The following is a 21427-nucleotide window of genomic DNA, read 5'->3' as shown; positions in this document are numbered from 1 at the left end:
CTTTGATTCTGGTTGGATTATGCGCTCATCTAAGAACCAATCCCATGGCCAGCGAGATCGGATGGCCTGCGGACTTCCACCAATCACAGCCAAGTCTTGGAATTAGAGTTGGGCTGGAACATAAATTGTCAGGAAAAAGGGAAACAAGAATTGATGATGGAGAAACAAAAAACAGCTGTCTACTACAACAGCTACAAGGAACTCTCAAACTGCCAAAAACATAGAAAGCCCACGGAGGTCCACAGAGGGAAATGAGAGCAGAGTTAATGCAAGCCAGTGGCTACCTTTGGCTTTACAACTGCTCAAGTCAGGCACACACTTTTTTTTTGTCATATGTGTTAAAGCACTGTAGAGGAGTTAAAAGTACCTAGAAGCCTGAAGATTGTATTGTAGAAAGGCCACATAGAAATAGCCAGAACCAAAACAAAAACAAGGCAACACTGATCTTCAAAGCCCCAGGAAGATAACCGTGTTCACTGAAGATAACAGTTCAGGCTTTGGTGGCAGACAGATCTGGGTTTGCCTCAAAACTACACTTCTTATTAGCTGTGTAGTTACTTTCCCTTTTTCAGGCTCAGTTTTTTTCACCTATATAATAGAAATAATATTTTCAATAATACTTAATTCATATAGTTACTGGAATTAAAAATAAGTTCTTGTAAGCTAAGATCCAAATGCCTGGCATAGAACTGGGGCCCACTACATGCTTCTAGGATTCTCACCATCACATGGTGGTTCCAGAGAGTGATGTCACCACCTGGCTCTTTCCAACCACCACAAGAACACAGTCATGCCTCCGGGTTTGTTAGACAAAACTAGAATCCTCCCAAAAGGTCCCTGTGTTTGTCTTCTTGTTACTTTCTGATTCTTGCTTGATGTATTTTTGAATGGCAAGTTTCTCATATACAGGAACATGTCTGGGATATCTATTCTAAAATAGATATCTTTACACAACCAATGATTTCTGTGATGATAAAGAGGAAGTGAAGAAACGGATGAGAACAAAAAGAAGGTGGAGAAAGTAACCACACTGCCCACTTCAACAAAATAATCACAGCACTTTCAGGCAGTTAGTTCCTCCAGTTCCTCCATCATTTGTAGTAAAATCCTAATTTTTATGTATTTTCTTTTCAGAGAAAAGCAAATGTTCTCTTTCTTCCCAAGCCTTTATTTAACTATCATCACTCAGCAATTAAGATCAAAGCAGAGCAGCAATTTGCAAAGCACTTTGGAAATTCGATGAGAAGTATTATGCATGGACTAGGTACCAGGAACAATGAGAGAAGATGTGAAAATAGTCAAGGAAAAATATGGTGGTAGCCTTTCTTTAACAAGAAGATTCACAGTGAGTGCCTCTTATACATGGTGAGTGTATCTGACACAACAGTATGTTGGTTTTCTCCTGCTACCAGGCTGGTTCTAAATGAACACTCCCATCGGGTGACTAATGAAATGCATTTTCTTTTGTCATTTAAACTCTTCGATGCCTTGCAAAGTGGCAAAGGAGACAACCATATAATCCATTAAACTAATCAGTGCCATACACTAAGAGAGGGAAAGAACTTCCTCCTGCATTCCCCTCCCCAACCAAGATTGTCCTGCCTTTTCCTAGGTGACAAGCAGTCTAATTTGATTATGACCTTTCAGACCTCAATTATAATTCTAATAGGAAATGTTTCAGGCCAGTTGGAAGAAGAATATCATTAGACAGCGTTTCTAAATGCCCTGCAAACTGTGCTATAATATAGACAACTCCCTACTCTGACTATAGGCTGAATAGGACTCAATAATTCGTTAATAGTAGGTAGATGTATTTCTGGTACATGAACTCAATACTCTGCTGCTAGATGATTTTTGAATGTATTTCTTTTTATATATTGCTAACATGTTCAAATATGATCTCTAGGAGAAAAAAAAAAACATGTCTTGTATACTGTTTATTTTCACTCTGTAATGCCCAAACTTTTATTTCAAAGGCATAAACTCAACTGAACGACATTTCATGATAGAATTTCCAAAGTAGATTCATTATTATCTGACCAGGGCTTAACCTAAAAGTTAGGACTGTGAATAATTAGTGCACACTGGCCTGTAGTCGAGCAAAGCTCCCTTCAAGACCAGAGTTTATTGTGTTCTGATTACCTGGGCTTCCATTTTTGTTTTATGTAAATAAGAAAACACATAACTTTTAAAAGATAGCTAAGCCATAGTTGTCCTTTTTCCTCTTATCTAAACTATGTGCTCACTTTAAATGTGTAAGCCTATGTGTTATGTTCTGTTCCACATTAGAAATATAACTTAAATAAGATAGTAATTGAGGGTGTTGAAGGATCAATTTTGAAATATTTTTGTGAACCCAGAGTATCTTCTTCATGAGAATGTCTTTCAAGGAATTAATCTTAAGGGTAACAAAAGAAAAAGCTGACAAATTTGGTCCTATTCTCAGTGTTTCATGGTAAAGGTGCTTATTTACATCATCCTTAAAAAATATTCAGCAAAAACAATACAAAATTTAAATATTTTGACACTGTATGTGTCCTGGAAATATTCAGGGATTATTTTTCAAATTATTAAAATTACTTTAAAAATATCAATAATCAGGCATTTTACTTGTTAGAAATATGTTACTCATATAAAAAACAAAACCACTAAAATGTAGGTAAAGATAGAAGTTAGATTAGAAATGTTTATCTCCCATCCTACAAAAAATCTTATAAAATTATTAGAAGAATATTTTAAATTTTTGTTCAAATGTTCATAGCCCTAATGGAAAACAAGAAAAACTTTCATCAATAAGTTAGGAATTATGAAGAATTCCTGAAGGACAGATAACAAATGAGAATAAATATAAGCATAAAAAAATGGACACAGAAAAAAATATACACAGATTGAAACTACTATAAAGATATAACAACCAAGTAAAACTGACATTTAAGGAAAACCAGGAGCATCAAAGCCCAATTAACAAGTGAAAAAAGCCCAACTGTGAAAGAAGAGAAATAACTCAAATATAGATGAAAAGTTAAACATATTCTAATTAGCCTATTTTGAGAGATTTAAGAGAATACTGTATCGTAAAAAATATTCTTCTGTGAAAACAGAAGAAAATGCAAGAGAAGAAATAAGAAGATCGGTAGGAGAAGGAAGGGAAGAATGAAGGAGGGGTAAACAGAAGAGGGAATGAAGCATGAGACACTATGGACTCTGAGAAACAAACTGAGGGCTTCAGAGGGGAGGGGGGTGAGGGAATGGGATAGGCTGCTGATGGTAGTAAGGAGGGCACGTATTGCATGGTGCACTGGGTGTTATACGCAAGTAATGAATCACAGAACATTGCATCAAAAACTGGGGATGTACTGTATGGTGACTAATATAACAAAATAAAAATTATTTAAAAAAAGAAAGAAAATACAAGAGCAAGAGAGTGTTCTTAATCCTTTAATTGTGATCACCAAAATAAAAATTTCAATAGAAAAGTTGAATAATAGAATGAACATGGCCTGAAGATCAAATTACTAGTAAAGTACAAGAAATCTAAAATATAGAACAAAAAGACAAAGAGATAAAGAAGGAAGAATGAAGTTAAAAGCACAGAGGACCAATGTGTGCAATTTTATATAAATCTGATGGAGAGAGAGCGTGATTGAGGGAGGAAGAAGGTGAGGGAGAATGAGAGAAAGGGAATAGAAGAGAATAATAATGGGAAAAATAATAAAAGTGCATTTCCTCAATGTGAAGAGCTATTGGGTGGCAAGGAAATGAAAAAATTTTAAAAAGCACACACATATACCAATGACACTCATCCAGATGCATCCTGGAAAATAATTTAAGACTTCAGTTGAAAAGTAAATTCTAAATTCTTGGCAAGAATCAGATTGACAGCATTTTTCTTGTTTCTACTCTACTGACCAAAGATCTAACGGAATGTAAGTTTTCATGATCAGCTCTAGGTCAATAGTGATTAAGGTCTGTTTTGTTCACAGCTGTAATTCCAGCACCTAGAATAGCTCTTGGCACTTAGTGAGTCCTCAGTATTTGTTGAATGAATACAAGTTAGAAAAAAAATTATTTTGAAAATAGAACACTATGAAAATTTTAGAACATGTAAAACCAAGAACAGACAAGAAAGGAGAATTAGTAATAGTCACCAAGAGGAAGGCATGGAATACAAGAAAGAATGACAAGCAAGCACGGCAGTAAAATGTACTCAAAGGAGACCTTTCACATAATAAAGGATATATTCCATCAAGAAGACAAGAGAATTAGGAAGCTTAATATATGGCAGGAAAACTGATAGAAACTAGGAAAGAAATCAACAATTTAACCATAATCACTAGTGATAAGGAGAATTTAGGTTTTTTTTAAACCAGAAATTCATTAAGGATTCCTTTGAAGTTGATTCTCTCAATGTCTAACAGTTACAAGAATGAGGCTCAGCTGCTGGTACTGATAGAGAAAGCTATACAAAACACTGCAATATTAGTGAAGAAATCCACACAGCGTAAGGCAATCCAATTTATTCTTTAAATGCACTTGTATAATTTAAATAAAATCACAGAAAGGTTTGGAACGATATGCATTAATCTGTTAATTTTTAGGGCAAAAGGGGGCACTGCCAAGGGCAGAAGAAAGGTGGGATGAAAAGAAATCTTTCTTCTCACGTGCTCTGTATTTCTGTGCTGGTTACTACATTTACAAGCAGACTGTTTTATTCTATTACCTGTGTAGAACATAAGGAAGAGGTGTTCTTAAATGTTATACTACACACAGCAGACAAAAAAAGAATTAAACTCAAATCTTAAATTTTAAGATGGTAGCAGCGTATAGGGTACAGTAAAATGAAAAGCTTACATTTTCAATACTAGTTTTTCTCCCACTATTTGAAAATATGAATCAGGTAAATAATCATGTGTATGGTTTTTTATAAAGATTTCATATATTTATTTATTTATTTGACAGAGAGAAAGAGACCACAAGCAGGGGGAGTGTCAGGCAGAGGGAGAGGGAGAAGCAGGCTCCCCGCAGAGCAGAGAGGCAGACCTGGGGTTCCATCCCAGGACCCAGGGATCATGACCTGAGCCAAAGGCAGATGCTTAACTGACCTAGGCACCCCTGTTTTTATTTCTTTTTACTTTTAATATGAAAATAATTGCAGAGATTTTGGAAATTAGAAGAAAACTACTTATTGTGTTATCATGATAGAGTAATCACTATTGGCAATCTGAAGCTGTTTTTCCTCCAGTACTTTCCCAGTAATATTTAATATAGTGTAAGTAAAACTGTAACAAAAATTTATGCCATTTTTTACTTTACATAAGCAGCTTTATAGGCATTATGTTTAATAATCAGATTATATTCCATCATAATAATGTACCATATTGACTTAATTATTTTACTACTATTGACTATTTTGATAATTTTCTATTTTGTTTTTTGGAAGATTAGAAGTCTTTCTGCATATAACATCCCCTACATTTTGTATTACTACCTCTGGGCAAATTTCCAGATATAAAATTAGTATAATAAATGGACATGAATATTTTAATGACTCTCAATATAAACCACAACATTGTATCCCAAAAGAGTTGTATTGCTTTACAATAACTGCATCTTGCACAGCTTCTTCTCTAAAGGCCCCCTGGAAGAAACATCCTGTCCAAAGCAACATCCAAGGATTCTAAGAGGTGGTTAAGATAAGGCCAATGAAAAAAAAAAAAAAAAGATTAGACCAATGTACTTTATTGTAGCTACACTGAAGTGTATCATTTCAATTTTTGTTTTATTTTCTAATCAGTCGTTGCTGAGACATAGTAATGTATTTGATATTTATGTGTTAATCACTTTGTTCACATTTAATATTATTTTTTTATTTTCAATTGACTTGTTTTGTTTTTTTACTAGGAAGTGATCAATTTTCTTCCTTGCCAATATTTATATACTGATTTTTGTTCCATGTCTTTCTACAGAAGACAGAACTTCCAAGCTAATGTTTACATAACAGTGAGGATAGCTGCTATTAAGGATGGTAGCATCCTTAATTTGACCCTAATTTTAATGGTCTCTACAGACTCAGCTTTGCATTTAATCTAGACTTTGTTTAAGAAGCTGTACTTTCTGTTTTCTTTTCAGGATGGATGTTAAGTTTTTGCAGTTAATGTCTCAACATTTATGAACATGATTCTATGTTTTGTTTATATTGAATCAACATTATAGTCTTGTGTTCACCATTTTATAAAAGGCTTTGCTCTTGGATTTTAATATTCACTGGAGTCACAATTGCTAATAACTTATGTTGGCATTTCTTGTGTTTATTTGTGCATTAACATTGCATATTTTTGTAGAATACAAGAGCCATTTCTTATCTTTGTCTACATTATGAAAGTTTTTACAGAATGGAAATTATTTCTCTCATACATGCTTGAAATAATTTACCAAGAAAATTTTCTGTGCCCTTAATAATGATTCCTTGCTAATATGGCTTCACCCATCGTTAATGGTCTATTCAGAGAGATAAAAACAGAATGAAAGAAAAATAAACAAAAACAATAAACAAATGGTCATTTCTTTGAAAATACCAACAAAACTGACAAACCTTAAGTTAGCCTAAGAATATAAGGGACAAAATGAAAATAATTCAAATCAGAAATTAAAGTGAGGACATTACTATCAACCCTACAGAAATATAAAGGATTATGAGACTACAATGAACAATCGTAGCCAACAAATTAGAAATCTAGATGATATGGACAAATTCTTTTTAGAAAATACACAAATTACTTAAACTGACACAAGAAGAAATAGAAATTCTGAAAAATTTATAACAAGAGATTTAATCGCTCATCAAAAACCTTACAACAAAGAAAAATCTAGGACTAGATGGCTCACTTGGGGAAAAAAAGGAATTCTACAATTAAAGAATAAAGTTCAGTCCTTCTCAAATACTACTTAAAAATAGATGAGGAAATAACAGTTCCTAACTGATTCTACAAGGCCAGGATAACCCTGATACCAAAGCTAGACAAAGACATCATAAGAAAAGCAAACTACCTGTTCCATTGGTCTATGTGTCTGTTGTTGTGCCAGGACCATGCTGTCTTTGTGATCACAGCTTTGTAGTATAGCTTGAAATCAGGCAACGTGATGCCTCCAGCTTTGTTTTTCCTTTTCAACAGTTCCTTGGTGACGGAGCCTTTTCTGGTTCCATGCAAATTTAAGGGCTGTTTTCCAGTTCTTTGAAAAATGTCACTGGTATTTTGATTGGGATAGCATTGAAAGTGTAGATTGCTCTGGGTAGCATAGACATTTTAACTATGTTTATTCTTCCGATCCAAGAGCATGGAATATTTTTCCATCTTTTTGTGTCTTCTTCAATGTCTTTCATGAGTGATTTGAGGTTTCTAGAATATATATCCTTTACCTCTCTGGTTAAATTAATTCTGTGATAACGTATGATTTTTGGTGCTACTATAAATGGAATGGATTCCCTAATTTCTCTTTCTTCAGTCTCATTGTTCGTGTATAGAAATGCAACTGATTTCTGAGCATTGATATTGTATCCCGCCACATTACTGAATTGCTCTAAAAGTTCTAGTAGTTTGGGGGTGGAGTCTTTTGGGTTCTCCATATAGCGTATCTTGTCATCTGTGAAGAGAGACAGTTTGACTTCTTCTTTGCCGACTTGGATACCTTTTATCCCTTTTTGTTGTCTGATTGGTGTTGCAAGGACTTCTAGTACTATGCTGAATAATAATGGCGAGAGTGGGGGGAGGGGAGTGGGGGATTGGGATAGGCTGGTGATGGGTATTAAGGAGGGCACATATTGCATGGAGCACTGGGTGTTATACGCAAATAATGAATCATGGAACACTACATCAAAAACTAAGGATGTACTGTATGGTGACTAACATAACATAATAAAAAATTATTATAAAAAAAAAGAAAAGCAAACTACCAACAAACGTCTCTTATGGATATGAAGAAAAACTCCTCAACAGAATACTAGCAAACTGAATTAAACAGTATGTTAAAAGGATTATACGCAATGACCCAATAGACTTTATTCCGGGAATGCAAATGTGGTTCAACATGAGAAAATCAATATAATACACCAAATTAATAGAACAAAAGAAAACTAATGACATGATCATCTCAACCGATGTAGAAAAATAATGATGTTTGGGCATAAGGATAGACATATAGACCAATGGAATAGAATTAAGAGTCCAGAAATAAACCCACACATCTATAGTCAATTGATTTTAGATAAGAGTGCCCAAACTATTCAATGGGTAAAGGATAGTCACTTAAGTAAGTGGTGTTGTGTCAACTGGATATCTACATACAGAAGAATGAAGTTGTACCCCCAACTCACACCATATACAAAAACTAACTCAAAATGGATCAGCAACCTAACTATAAGTGCTAAAACCATAAAATTCTTAGAAGAAAACATAGGGGGAAATCTTCATGACCTTGGATTTGGCAATGGATTCTTAGATAAAGCATCAAAAGCATGAGCAATAAAAGAATAAATTGATGTCATCAAAATTAAAACTTCATGATTGAAGGACATTATTAAGAAAGTAAAAAGACAACCTATAGAAGAAAATATTTGCAAATCATATATCAGGTAAGAGTCTAGTATCCAGAATATATGAAAACTCCTATAACTCAACAAAATAAAAGACAACCCAATTTTTTAAAGAGTCAAATGACTTGATGATATTTCTCCAAAAAAGATATACAGTGGCCATTAAGCTTATAAAAAGATGTTTAACATCATTAGTCACTAGTGAGATGCAAATCAAAACAACAACAAGGTACCACTTCACACCTACAAGGATGGCTACACTTTTTTTCAATGGAAAATAACAGGAGTTGATGAAGATGTGAAGAAAACCACCAAATGTCTATCAACAGATGAGTGGATAAGTAAATCTTGGTATAGCCATATAACGGAATGTTATCAGCCATAAAATGAATGAATTGTTGACATATGCTACAATGTGAATGAATCCTGAAAACGTTATACTAATTGAGAGAGCAGAGACATAGAAAGTTACATATCATAGGATTTCAATTATATGAAATACACAAAATAGGTAAATCCATAGAAACAGAAAGCAAATTGATCGTTGCTAAGGGCTAGGGGACGGAGAATGGGGAGTAACTGCTTAATGAGTATCGAGTCGAAGGGAGAGTGCAGCAAATTATTTAGAACCAGATAGTGGCTGTGATTGCACAACACCATGAAAAAGTAAATGCCATTAAATTGTTCACTTTAAAATGGCTATGCTTTATGTAAATATGTTATATGAATTTCAGCTCAATTAAATTAAAGGAAAAAAATCAAAAAGATGTCCTGAACAATGATAGTTCTCAATATAGAAGATCTATGTGGAAAAACCCTGAAGGCAATACTTTGATTTTCCTATAGCAAAAATTTCCTTTTCCTTTCTCGCCTTTCCTAAGATATTCTTTAAAATACCTCAGATAACATTCATAATCCTACTCTTTTGAACAGATCCCATTCCCACCTTACCTAATCTTAAACTTCGCAAGTTCTCTCTCCTTTCTGCATTATCATTTTTTCTCTACCAGATGATTGCCATCAGCATTGCAACCAACTACGATATCTCCCATCTGAAAATAAAACAAAGCAGGAATAGACTTCCTGTTGAGCTCTTCTGTAACCTGACATTAGAGGAAACTTTCCTAATCATGAGTCAAAATCCAAATATATGAAATAAATGTATCATTTTTGATTTTATAAAAAGAAAATGAAAAATCCAAGGCAAAAAAACACCATAAGCAAAGTGAAAACAAAAACTGGAAAAAAATATTGATAGCTTCCATCACAGATGAAGGATTAATGTCCTTGATATATAAGGAGTTTTTTTTTTTAAGATTTTATTTATCTGTTTGTCAGAGAGAGAACCCAGGAGGGGGAGTGGCAGGCAGAGCAGGCAAAGCAGGCAGAGGAAGAAGCAGGCTCCCCACTGAGCAAGGAGCCCAATGTGGGACTAGATCCCAGGACCCTGGGATCATGACCTGAGCCTAAGGCAGACACTTAACGGACTGAACCATCCCAGGCTTCCCCAGAAGGAGTTTGTTTTTTTTTTTAAAGATTTTATTTATTTATTTGACAGAGATAGAGACAGCCAGCGAGAGAAGGAACACAAGCAGGGAGAGTGGGAGAGGAAGAGCAGGCTCCCAGCAGAGGAGTCTGATGTGGGGCTCGATCCCATAACACCGGGATCACGCCCTGAGCTGAAGTCAGGCACTTAACCGCTGTGCCACCCAGGCGCCCCCAGAAGGAGCTTTTTAAAACAGATTTAAAAAAAAAAAATCAAAGCCCTATTAAAAAGAAACTTACAAAAAAGACCCTATAGAAATTGATCTTAAATATGTAAAATGTTGTTAAAACTTGCTCATACATTTTTTAAAAATGCAAATTAAAAATACACTAAGATTTCATACATTTCTGTTAGATCGACAAACATCTAAGTTTGTAGCACACGCTATTATCAAGACTGGGGAAATAGTTCTTTCTAACCTTATGACTGGGAATGCAAAATGGTGCAACATTTATGAAGGGGAAATTTGGCAATATCTAATAAATCTAAAAATTTCACATTTTGGCCCATCAATCACATTTGTGGAGGTCTACATCAATAAACCACTGGCAAAAATGCAAAAAGATGAAAGTACAAGACATTTGTTCCTGTACTACTTTTTTTAATGTATTTTAATTTATTTTATTTTATTTTTATTTTTAAAGAGAGAGTGAGTGTGCAAGCGGGGGGGGGGGGCAGGTAGAGGGGGAGAGGGACAGAGAGAGAGAGAGGGAGAATCCTAAGCAGACCCCATGCCCAGCACAGAGGCCAACGTGAGGCAATCTCATGACCTGAACCCAAATCAAGAGTCAGACGCTTAACCAACTGAGCCACTCAGGTACCCCTTAAAAAATATTTTAAATCAGTTTTATGAAAGTATAATTTACAATCAACAAAATGCAACCATTTTAAGTGTACAAATGAATTTTGACAAATCTTCATACCCATGTAACCACTACACCAAAAAAATATAAAATATTTCTATTACCCGAAAAGTTTTCTCCTGATTCTTTATAATCAATCCACTTCCACTTCTGGCCCCAGAGCAACCACTGATCTTTCTGCCATTATAGATACGTTCATATTTATAAGAGCTCACGTAAATGAAACCACTTAGAATATATTTCCTTGTATCCAGTTTCTTCCATGTAACATAATGTTTTAGAGATTCATCCACATCGTTGCGTATGCCAAGAATTTATTCCTTTATATTCCGAAGTCATTTTCTGTTGTATAAATATACCATATGTCCATGCATATCTGAGTTATTACCAGCTTGGAGATATTACAAATAAAGAAAGCTGCTACGAATATTCATATGCAAATGCACAGACGTTCATCTTATTTCTCTGGTAAATAACTAGTAGTAGAATTTCTGGATGAAACAAGTGTGTACTCAAATTTACACAAAATGTCCGTTTCTCCGGGTCCTTACCAAAACTTGTAGCGGTAATATATTATGGCTTTCATTTTTATCTCCTAGCCTGGAAATTATGTTGAGCATAATTTTGTACACTCATTTGTGTTTCTTATCTTTGGTAATTATTGGTCAAATAATTTTTTAAATTAGGTTGTTTGTCTTCTTACAACTGAGTTTTAAGAGTTCTTTATATATTCTGGATAGCAATTTTATATCAGATATTTGATTTGCAAATATTCTCTCCCAATTTTTGGATCATCTTCTTGTTTCCTTAATTGTATTTTCTAAAGAACGAACATTTTCAATTTTAATGAAATCTAATTTATTGTTTTATTTCTCTCTTTTTTTGGTGTAATCACTAAGAAATACATCACTAAGGTTTTTCCCAATATTTTCACCTAGAAGTTTTGTAGTGTTAGCGCTTACACTTAGGCATATGATCTGTTTTAGTTAATTCTGCGTATAAACTTAACAGGCAGTCTTTTTTTTTTTTTTTTTTACATTTGGATGTCCAATGATTATGGGACCATTTGTTAAAAAGAGTTACCTAGGCAACTTCATTCAAAATCAATTGACTATAAATGCATGAGTTTATTTTTGAGCTCTATTCTGTGTCATTCATCTTTATGTTTACCCTTATACCTACACCTGGACAGTCTTGTTTCCTTAACTCTATAGAAAGCTTTGGAATCAGATAATACAAGACCTCCATCTTTGTCTTTTCCAAAACTTTTTGGGTATTCTGACTCTTTTACATTTAATTAATGTTTTGGAAGTAGGCTTCAAATTCTACAAAGGCATTCTGAGATTTGACTAGGGATTGCACTAACTCTTTAGATCAAATTGAAAATACATTTTTATCTTATAAATGTTAAATCTTTCAACCCACAACATGGAATATCTCTTAATTTATTTACATTTTCTTTACTTTTTCTCAGCAACATTTCATATTTTGAGTGTGTACAATTCTTACACATCTTCGGTTAAATTTATTACTATTTTACTCTTTTTGATGGAAGTGGAATTCTTTTATTAATTTCATTTTCAGGTTACTTGTTGCTAGTACATATCAATGCAATTGATTTTGCATGCCAATCATGTATCCTGTAACCCCGGTAAACTCATTTATTAGATCTATTAGGGATTTTTTGTTTCATAAATTCTTTACAATTTTCTACATATAAGATCATGTGGTCTGCAAATAAACAGTTTTACTTACTCTTTTTCAACCTAGAAAATCCTTTCTGTTGCCTTATTGCAAGGGCTAAAACCTGTAGTACAATATTAATAAATGTGGTGAAAACAGACTTCCTTGTCTTATTCCCTGCCTTAGGGGAAAAACATTTCTCCTTCACCATTTAGTATTATCTTAGCTGTAGGTTTTTTGTAGGTAACTTATCAGGTTAAGGAAGATCTCTGTTTCTAGTTTCTTAAGAGTTTTTATCATAAATAAATGTTGGACTGTCTAAAGCTTTTCCTGTATCAGTTAAGAGGTTGTTAGACATTAATTTTTAATAATTAACTGACTTTTAATTTTAATTTAATATTTAATTGATATTTATTTTGTTTTAAATTATTGTTTTTAATTGATTTTTCAGATGTAAAGCCAATTTTGCATTTTTTTTAATGTTTTTTTTATTATATTATGTTAGTCACCATACAGTACATCCCTGGTTTCTGATGCAAGGTTCGATGATTCATTAGTTGCGTATAACACCCCGTGCACCATGCGATACGTGCCCTCCTTACTTGAGATCAATGCTATTTTAATGGTATATAATCCTTTTGTATGTTGCTGGGTTTGATTTGCTATAAAACAGAATCCAGAGTTGCTTCAATATATTGTATAAAATGTCCAGTTTTTAGCTAAAAATTGTGAGGCATGCAAAGAAATTGGAAATATGATCATACTCAGGAAAAGTAGCAGTCAACAGAAAATTACTCTGAATTGGCCCAGAGGTTTGATTTGCTAAACAAAATCTTCAAAACAGCTGGGTCAATTCACTGGTCAATTATCTGTCCTGATTTGACTTGACAAAGTAGCAGTGTTTCATACACAGAATCACCCTCTCTTTGAAACATTTTGTTCACCTGACATCAAAGACATGACTATTTCTTGGTTCTCATCCTATCCCACCTTCCTTCACTAGATCCCTCTTATGCACCAGATCCTGAGAGCTACTGTGGCCCAGGATCTTGAGCTCCTCTCTGGTCTGTCCAATCTATTCATGTGCTGACAACTCCCAATGCATATCTTTAGTCCTGAGGACTCCTCTTAACAAAATTGACTAAGGCATCTCAAACATATGTATAATATAAAATTCTTTATTTTCCCTCCAAATTTTGTTCAGACCACATCTTAATCATATCAGTATATGCATCTCCATTCCTATAATTACACAAAGCTAAAAACATTAAGAGTCATCTTTGACTCCTGCTCTAGAAAATGTATCCAAATCTGATTATTAGCCATCTCAGCTACCGCTCTGGTCCAAACCATAGTCACATCTTTCCTTCACCATTACAGCCTCCTAACTGGCCTCTTGAACTTTAATTCCTGCCCTTGTGCAGTCTATTCTGTAGCAGCAAGAATGCTTCTTTAAAATGTAAATCATATCTCATCACTCCACTGCTTAAAGTTATTACTCAAATAAAAAACAGTCTTTAAAACAACCTGGGAGACTCTGTATAATCCGTATCAACCTCTCCCACATCCTCTCTGACCTCATTTCCTTCCATGGCTTCCTTGTTCTTTTTATTCCAGGTTCATTGGCCTCCTTTCTTTTTCCCAACCAAGCATCTTCCAAATACACAAATGGCTCGTTTCATTCAGATTGCTACCAAAATCTCAACTTATTTTGGAGGAGTCCTTTATATTTTAAGAAGTATATTCTACTTTTGTCACTCTCTGCTCCTCTGACATTCCTTCATTTTGGTCCTTTCTTTTCAAAATAGCACAAACCACCTTCTAATAGCTTATTTGTTTACTTGCTGATTATGTAGGGCAACAACCCCCTCCCACACACACACACACACACACGCACACACACGCACACACACACACAAGCCTGACAGAGCAGTTATTTTATTTACTGACTTATCCCAAGGAAGTAGATAAAAACCTGACCTAAGGTAGACGCACAGTAAATATTTGTTGGATGATTGAATGAAGCCAAGTTCTTTGACAAGCATTAACTGAATTTCTACTAGGTACTACACACTGCCCTAAATATAACAGTATCTCCTTTTATTTTTCCAACAACCCGAACAATTAAATACAATTGTCACTATTTTATTGATAAGGCTCTGAGAGATTAAGGACTTGCTTAAGGTTTCATGGTGTGTTAATGATAGAGCTGGAGTCCAGTCTTTTAGGTTCAAGTTTTTATCTCCATTACACCGGTTCTCAGTAATATTGGGTACATTGGGGGACCACAGATTGGAACCCATGGAGATAGGATTAAAAGCCAAGCACCAGTGAGAACCATTCTGAATAGCTCTTAACATCTAGTTTTGTAATCTTTTGTCAAATTACAATGCCCAGTACCCAGATCGGAATATTGAACTTCTCAGGAAATGGTCTTTTTTAACAGGTAGAGCTGTGACAAAGCCACCTTTCTGACAGAGAAACATACTGACAATCAGTATCAGCACCTGGAATTGCCACATGTTTTTGTCACATTTATTGGAACACTGTATCGGAAGAATGGCTTGAAGCAAAACTATTAATGAAAACCATTTGTGTAGCCATAAATAGTCACATGATTAGTCTCAATTGTGAATTTTCCAATTAAGAAACAAATACATATATAATAAGCTCAAGGTTAGACTTGTCTATTCCCTTTAGTTCTTAATTTGGTAGCTAGACTTTCAGAGCGAACAAAGAGAATATACTGCTCTAAGGCAAAATATTTTCTAATACTGCATATAAGTTTTAATCCAATTCTAAAGAATTTTTTTGCCAAAACTCATCCTCTTGTGACCTTAGATTAGAGATTGTTCAAGAAAAGAAACAGTGAGTGTAGAACAGAAGGTCAAGTAATGGTAGAAATAGTTTTCCCTCATTTCAGGGCCCATTATGGAAAACCAAGTCTATATGTGGCCAAGGGTTAGAGTAACCTAGACATAACTTTAAACCCTTGGTAAGGATTATTCATTTCACATTCTTAAAAGAGATCATAAACCTCATATTTTTCTTTTGTTATTAGAAGCATTCCTTGTTTCTGGAAGAGTTTTTAGTACATAAGCCCACAGTGTTTTTAAAAGGAGTGTAGGAAGAAGACAATCTACTACAAGGAGACAGAAGATTACCAGATATCACACAAAATTGCAGGAACCAAAACAGCATTTCTATATCTATGAAACTATGGAGTCCAGAAAAAAAGCAATAAAAATGAAACGTGCAATATTTTCTTAACTAAGAGTGACTTAAATTGAGAAAGATTAAAGTTTAAAGAAGATTTACTTAATCTCATTATAACAAGTAAAGGAAAGAAAGAAAAAAGATTAAGAATAAGCTTTAACCTGTGATTATTGAGTATATAGTTGTGCTCAGATTATTTTCATATATGATAAAATTTATCTGAATTTGTATTGCTGATCAATTGTTTTTATTTGAATTTCCCAGATTTTATTTCATGAGCCCATTTTTCTCTTGCTGAGTAAGTTATGCTTTGCATAGACCCTAAAATAGCTAATTTACCTTGCATGACCTAGAGGAAGGAAAATTGCATAACAGGTAAAGATGAAATGCAAATAAAATCAAAGTAGTTCATGACTAGACGTAGATCCAAATACTTCCGAGAAAAAAAAAAAACAAGAAGAAAAGTATAGAAAGACTAAGAAAGGACTAAAATGTACTTGGAACATAGGTAAACACAAATGTTTGCCCTGATTTTCTTGTCAAAGCATAATTGAAAAGTATTTGTGAATGAATGAAATAAATTAAGTTTTCATCTCATCTTACGTTGACTTCCTATCACATGTTGTATGGAGATTTTCTTCCACCAAGATAAAGTCCTTTACCAGAAGATCAGAATAATTGTATTTAGTTTAATATCTTCTATCCCCACTTTTCTCTATTACTTTACTCACAGAGATACTGGCATGACTGTGGGGAGAAATTTAGTACAAAAATATTATAAACAAAATTAGAAAGTAAATAACAAACTAAGAAAAATATTTGCAACATATATGACTTCACTATGCTTAAAGAACTTTTACAAAACAATAGAAAAGAAAAATGGACAATGGAAAAGAACAGATGATTCAAAAAGAAAAACTAATAAGTATATGTAAGTAAGAAGTAAAGTCTAATTTAAATGTGAGATGCTATTTTTGCTTATTATATTAACAAAGATAATTCCCATTCTCAAGCGAGAAATTTGGCAATATAATTTTAAAAATTTGTATGGTGCTCCATTTCCAGAAATTTATCCTAAGAGAATGTTCATGGATATATTCGAGGATTAAGCTGTCAGATGTTCTTTGCATTATTTTAAGTAACAAAATACTAGGAATGAACTAAATACCCAACCATACAATACTTAGCAAAAGTTATAAAACATCAATACAACAAGATATTATGAAGTCATTAAAAAATTCAAAGAATACTATTTGATAATAAAAATATTATCAATTCAATTTTAAGAAAAGTAGATTTCCAAACAGTATAGTAAGTAATTCCTTATTAAATAAAATGCATGAGTATTTATTATCTATTAGCAAGAAAAATATGCTTAAAATTAGGCATAACTTTAGCTATAATATTATATGAACACAAAGTCATTGTCTCTTCACTTTTCCTCCCAACATAAATTCTAACAACTTCACTTGCACTTTGAACAAAATTTTATTTATGTATTTTACCTCTGTATTATTCCTCTCTTTAGTGATCTCTGTACACATACATATTAGAATATAAACTATAATTATGCCTTAGAGAGGACCAATAACTTTATTTTATTATTCAGAACAGCTTCTGACATAAATAAATACTAAATTAAATTTTTTGCTTATATGACTTAGATCGTTTAAACAAGGACAGGAGCTAGTCACTTAAAATAAATATTCAAAAATTAATATTTTCTCAAGCCAGCTGCCTTCTGCCCACAACACTACCACCTTTCCTTCATCAGAAACAGTCAAAAACTCCCAAGATCTAGAAAGAACTTCTCAAACTCAATACACGAGAAACAAATAATCAAATCAAAAAATAGGCAGAAGATATGAACAGACACTTTTCTAATGAAGACATACAAATGGCTAACAGACACATGAAAAAAATATTCAAAATCATTAGCCATCAGGGAAATTCAAATCAAAACCACACTAAGATACCACCCTACGCCAGTTAGAATGGCAAAAATTGACAAGGCAAGAAACAACAAATGTTGGAGAGGATGTGGAGAAAGGGGATCCCTCTTACACTGTTGGTGGGAATGCAAGTTGGTACAGCCACTTTGGAAAACAGTGTGAAGGTCCCTTAAAATGTTAAAAATAGAACTACCCTATGATCCAGCAATTGCACTACTGGGTATTTACCCCAAAGATACAGATGTAGTGAAGAGAAGGGCCATATGCACCCCAATGTTCATAGCAGCAATGTCCACAATAGCTAAGTCGTGGAAGGAGCCGAGATGCCCTTCAACAGATGACTGGATTAAGAAGATGTGGTCCATATATACAATGGAATATTACTCAGCCATTCCTTCTTGTCCAGCTAAGAGGCTATCTATACACAAGCTCACCACGTTCACTTACATTTCTGGGATTTCTCTTGGTTCCTTTTTCACCAGTGATACTCTCCTTTCCCCTGGCTGCTATCCAAATCATACCCATTTATCCAGCCTCAGCTTTCACAGTTTCTCCAAATCTTCTTTAATATTCCATTTATCTCTTCCTTCTGCAAGTTCTTTTGGTACCCAGCGTCTGAATCACAAAATTTAGCGTGCACAATCCCTTATGTTATTTGGATTTTGTTTTATGTTTGTTGCCTATATTTCTCAAACTCAGATTTAAATTTTGATCCTAGGGACTATATTTCATAGTTCATTTCTATCCCCACATAATACTTGACACAATGGTGACCATAAAGGAAATATGTAAAAATCCCCTTTTGATTGGTAATAACATGCAATGAATTTAATATAAAATAAAATTGCTCCCAGTACTTGGACGGAGCCCTGCTTTTTAGCTAAGTTTCATTAAATAATAAATTCAGATCAGCCTGGTGTTCAGAATCCTAGGAACCTTATGTGGTTCCATGTCATCCAACCTGAGGTAAAAACTCAAATCCAAAAGAAAGCATATATTTTAGCATCAGATTCTGTCTTCCTTGCCATCCTGACACCTGCCAGGCTTCTCAATTATTTCAATGTTCACATCAGAGACCCATCCATGTCTTGGTGCCTTGGTGTTTGGCTTCATCACCTCCAAAGTCTTCCTCTTATTTCAGCAGCCCACTTTCGAGGGCACCCTTTTATGTAGCGAAAGTTATGTAGCTAAAGTTTTCCACCTTCAGTAAAATATTTCAGATATTCCTCATGATAGTCCTATCTTCATAGCTTCTTTGTTTAATGAATCCCATATATTTATTCTTTGTTCTCATCAGCCTGCCAGCACTGCTGCTTCATTTCTCCCCATCCAAATTGCCCTCTTATATTCACTTTCCACCTTATCCATCTTAACATCTATAATATCATCATTTCAGCTTACTTTTTGCCAATATGCTTGGCTCTTTATCCTTCAGGGCTCAACTAACCCCCACGAATGTCACACAGTGCACACTAGAACCTGGAGACCGAGGCCCTGGTAAGTGACCCGCTGACCTTGGGACTGTCAGCCTTGCCCGGAATAGTGTGCTTGTTCCACCCTTAGCTGAACACACCAGGACTCGTGCCAACACTCTCAGCCCTGTGCTTTGAGATTACCTGATCATTGAGTAACACAGGGAGATTCTGTGGCTGTGAAAGCAGCCTTGGTAGTAGATTTTGCAGCTAGTCTTCAGTTGCTCCAGGGAATGGCACACTGCTCCTGATAACATCTGAAAGACATTACAGTAAGTTGAAATTCTACAAAGTCCTTGCCAATGGAGTTGAGAGAAACTGGTCTCAGTTAAATTGTTGCCAGGAGACCCCAGTGATTCAACAGACAATTCAGTTTATAGTTTCTCACTTTTATTGCAAATGACCAGCAAAACTTTAGTCTTGGATCAATATATACACTTTCTCCATGACTGCAGTAGATATCGGAGCTTTGCTGTAGAAAAAAAGAAAGAAAAATCAAACGCCACAAATTGATACTTATCAAAAATTCACAGGTGCCTGTCTTCATGAAGACCTTATCAGTGACTATAATATCCACTATGATTCTCTAGTTGTCTTATAGTTATCATCAGCATGATGATAACTTACCTAGTAGAATATATGGGAGCCATAGAAGGAGAACTAACACTACTCTGCTCCAGCAGGCTGCACCTGGTCTATCCCCTCCCCCTCACCACAGCAGAAGTGACCTTCCTCCATCAAAGTCCCTCCACTGGGATCTGGATACCACCCCTCCGCATGATACTATTTTTCTCCACAGTTACAGTAACTTTGAGTGGTCTATCAAGTTCTCCTGGCTTTTTCAAACTAGCGTTGTAATATGCTCAAGTGTTTTCCACGTTAAAATGAGAAAAAAGAAAACGCTTTTTACATTTTTTATTGAGGTATAATTCATATAACATAAATGTCACCATTTTAAAATGATTCAGTAGTTTAGAATACATTTACTACATTTCACAAACATCACCAGATATTCCAGAAAATTTCTATTACTAAAACAGACACAAGTAGGGATCAGCAATCAGTTTCAATTTCCATACCTTGGCACTTTTCCATACCTTGGCAACCACTGATCTACTTTTTGTTTCTACAGATTTATCTATTTTGGACATCGCATATAAATGGATTTACACAATACACGACGCTTTGCACCTGACTTTCGCCTAGCACAATGTTTTCAAGGTCCATCCATAGTACAGCATGGACCAGTACTTAATTCTTTTTTATGACTGAATAATATTCCATTGTATGGATGTGCCATCTTCATTTACCTGTTCATCAGTTGATGAACATTTGGGTTGTTCCCACCTTTAGGCTATTACAGATAATGCTACTCTGAAGATTGTGTACAAGTTATTGTGGAAACGTTTTCAATTCTCTTTTATATATTCAGAAATGGGATTACTATATCCTAATTATATGCTTAACTTTTGAGGAACTGCCAAACTCTTTCCCAAAAGTGGCAGCTGGCACCAGTTTATATTCCTCTCAGCAATACTTTAGGGTTCCAATTTCTCAACATCCTTATCAACATTTGCAATTATCTGACTTTTGATTCTAGCAATTCTATTGGGTAAGAAATGAATCTCACTGTGGTTTTGATTTGCATTTCCTAATGCCTAATGGTTTTGAGCATCTTTTCATGTGCATGTTGATTTTTATGTAGAATCTGTTTTTTCCATTTATTTATTTATTTATTTCAATTTTATTCATTAACATATAGTGCAATATTGAATTCTGGAGTAGAATTCAAGGATTCATCATTTATGTGTAGATTCTATTTAAATCTTTTGTCCATTTTTAAACTGGGTTGTCTTTTTATTGTTGAGTTACAGGAGTTCTTTTATATTCTAGATACAGACCCTTAATTGTTTTATGATTTGCAAGCATGTTTTCTCATTCTGTGGGTAGATTTTCAATTTTTTATAGTGTCCTTTATTACACTATCTTTATTTCGATAAGGCCCAAATTTATCTATTTTTTCTTCTTGGTTGTTTGTGTTTTGGTGTCAGACTCTAATTCAAAGTCACATAGATTTATTTGTGTTTCCTTCCAAGGGTTTTATA

This window comes from Ursus americanus, chromosome 9 (assembly GCF_024610735.1).
Source record: "Ursus americanus isolate L20-20 chromosome 9, mUrsAme1.1.p, whole genome shotgun sequence".
Lineage (NCBI taxonomy): Eukaryota > Metazoa > Chordata > Mammalia > Carnivora > Ursidae > Ursus > Ursus americanus.
The sequence above is the reverse complement of the archived record's forward strand: the minus strand, read 5'-3'. Positions refer to the sequence as shown.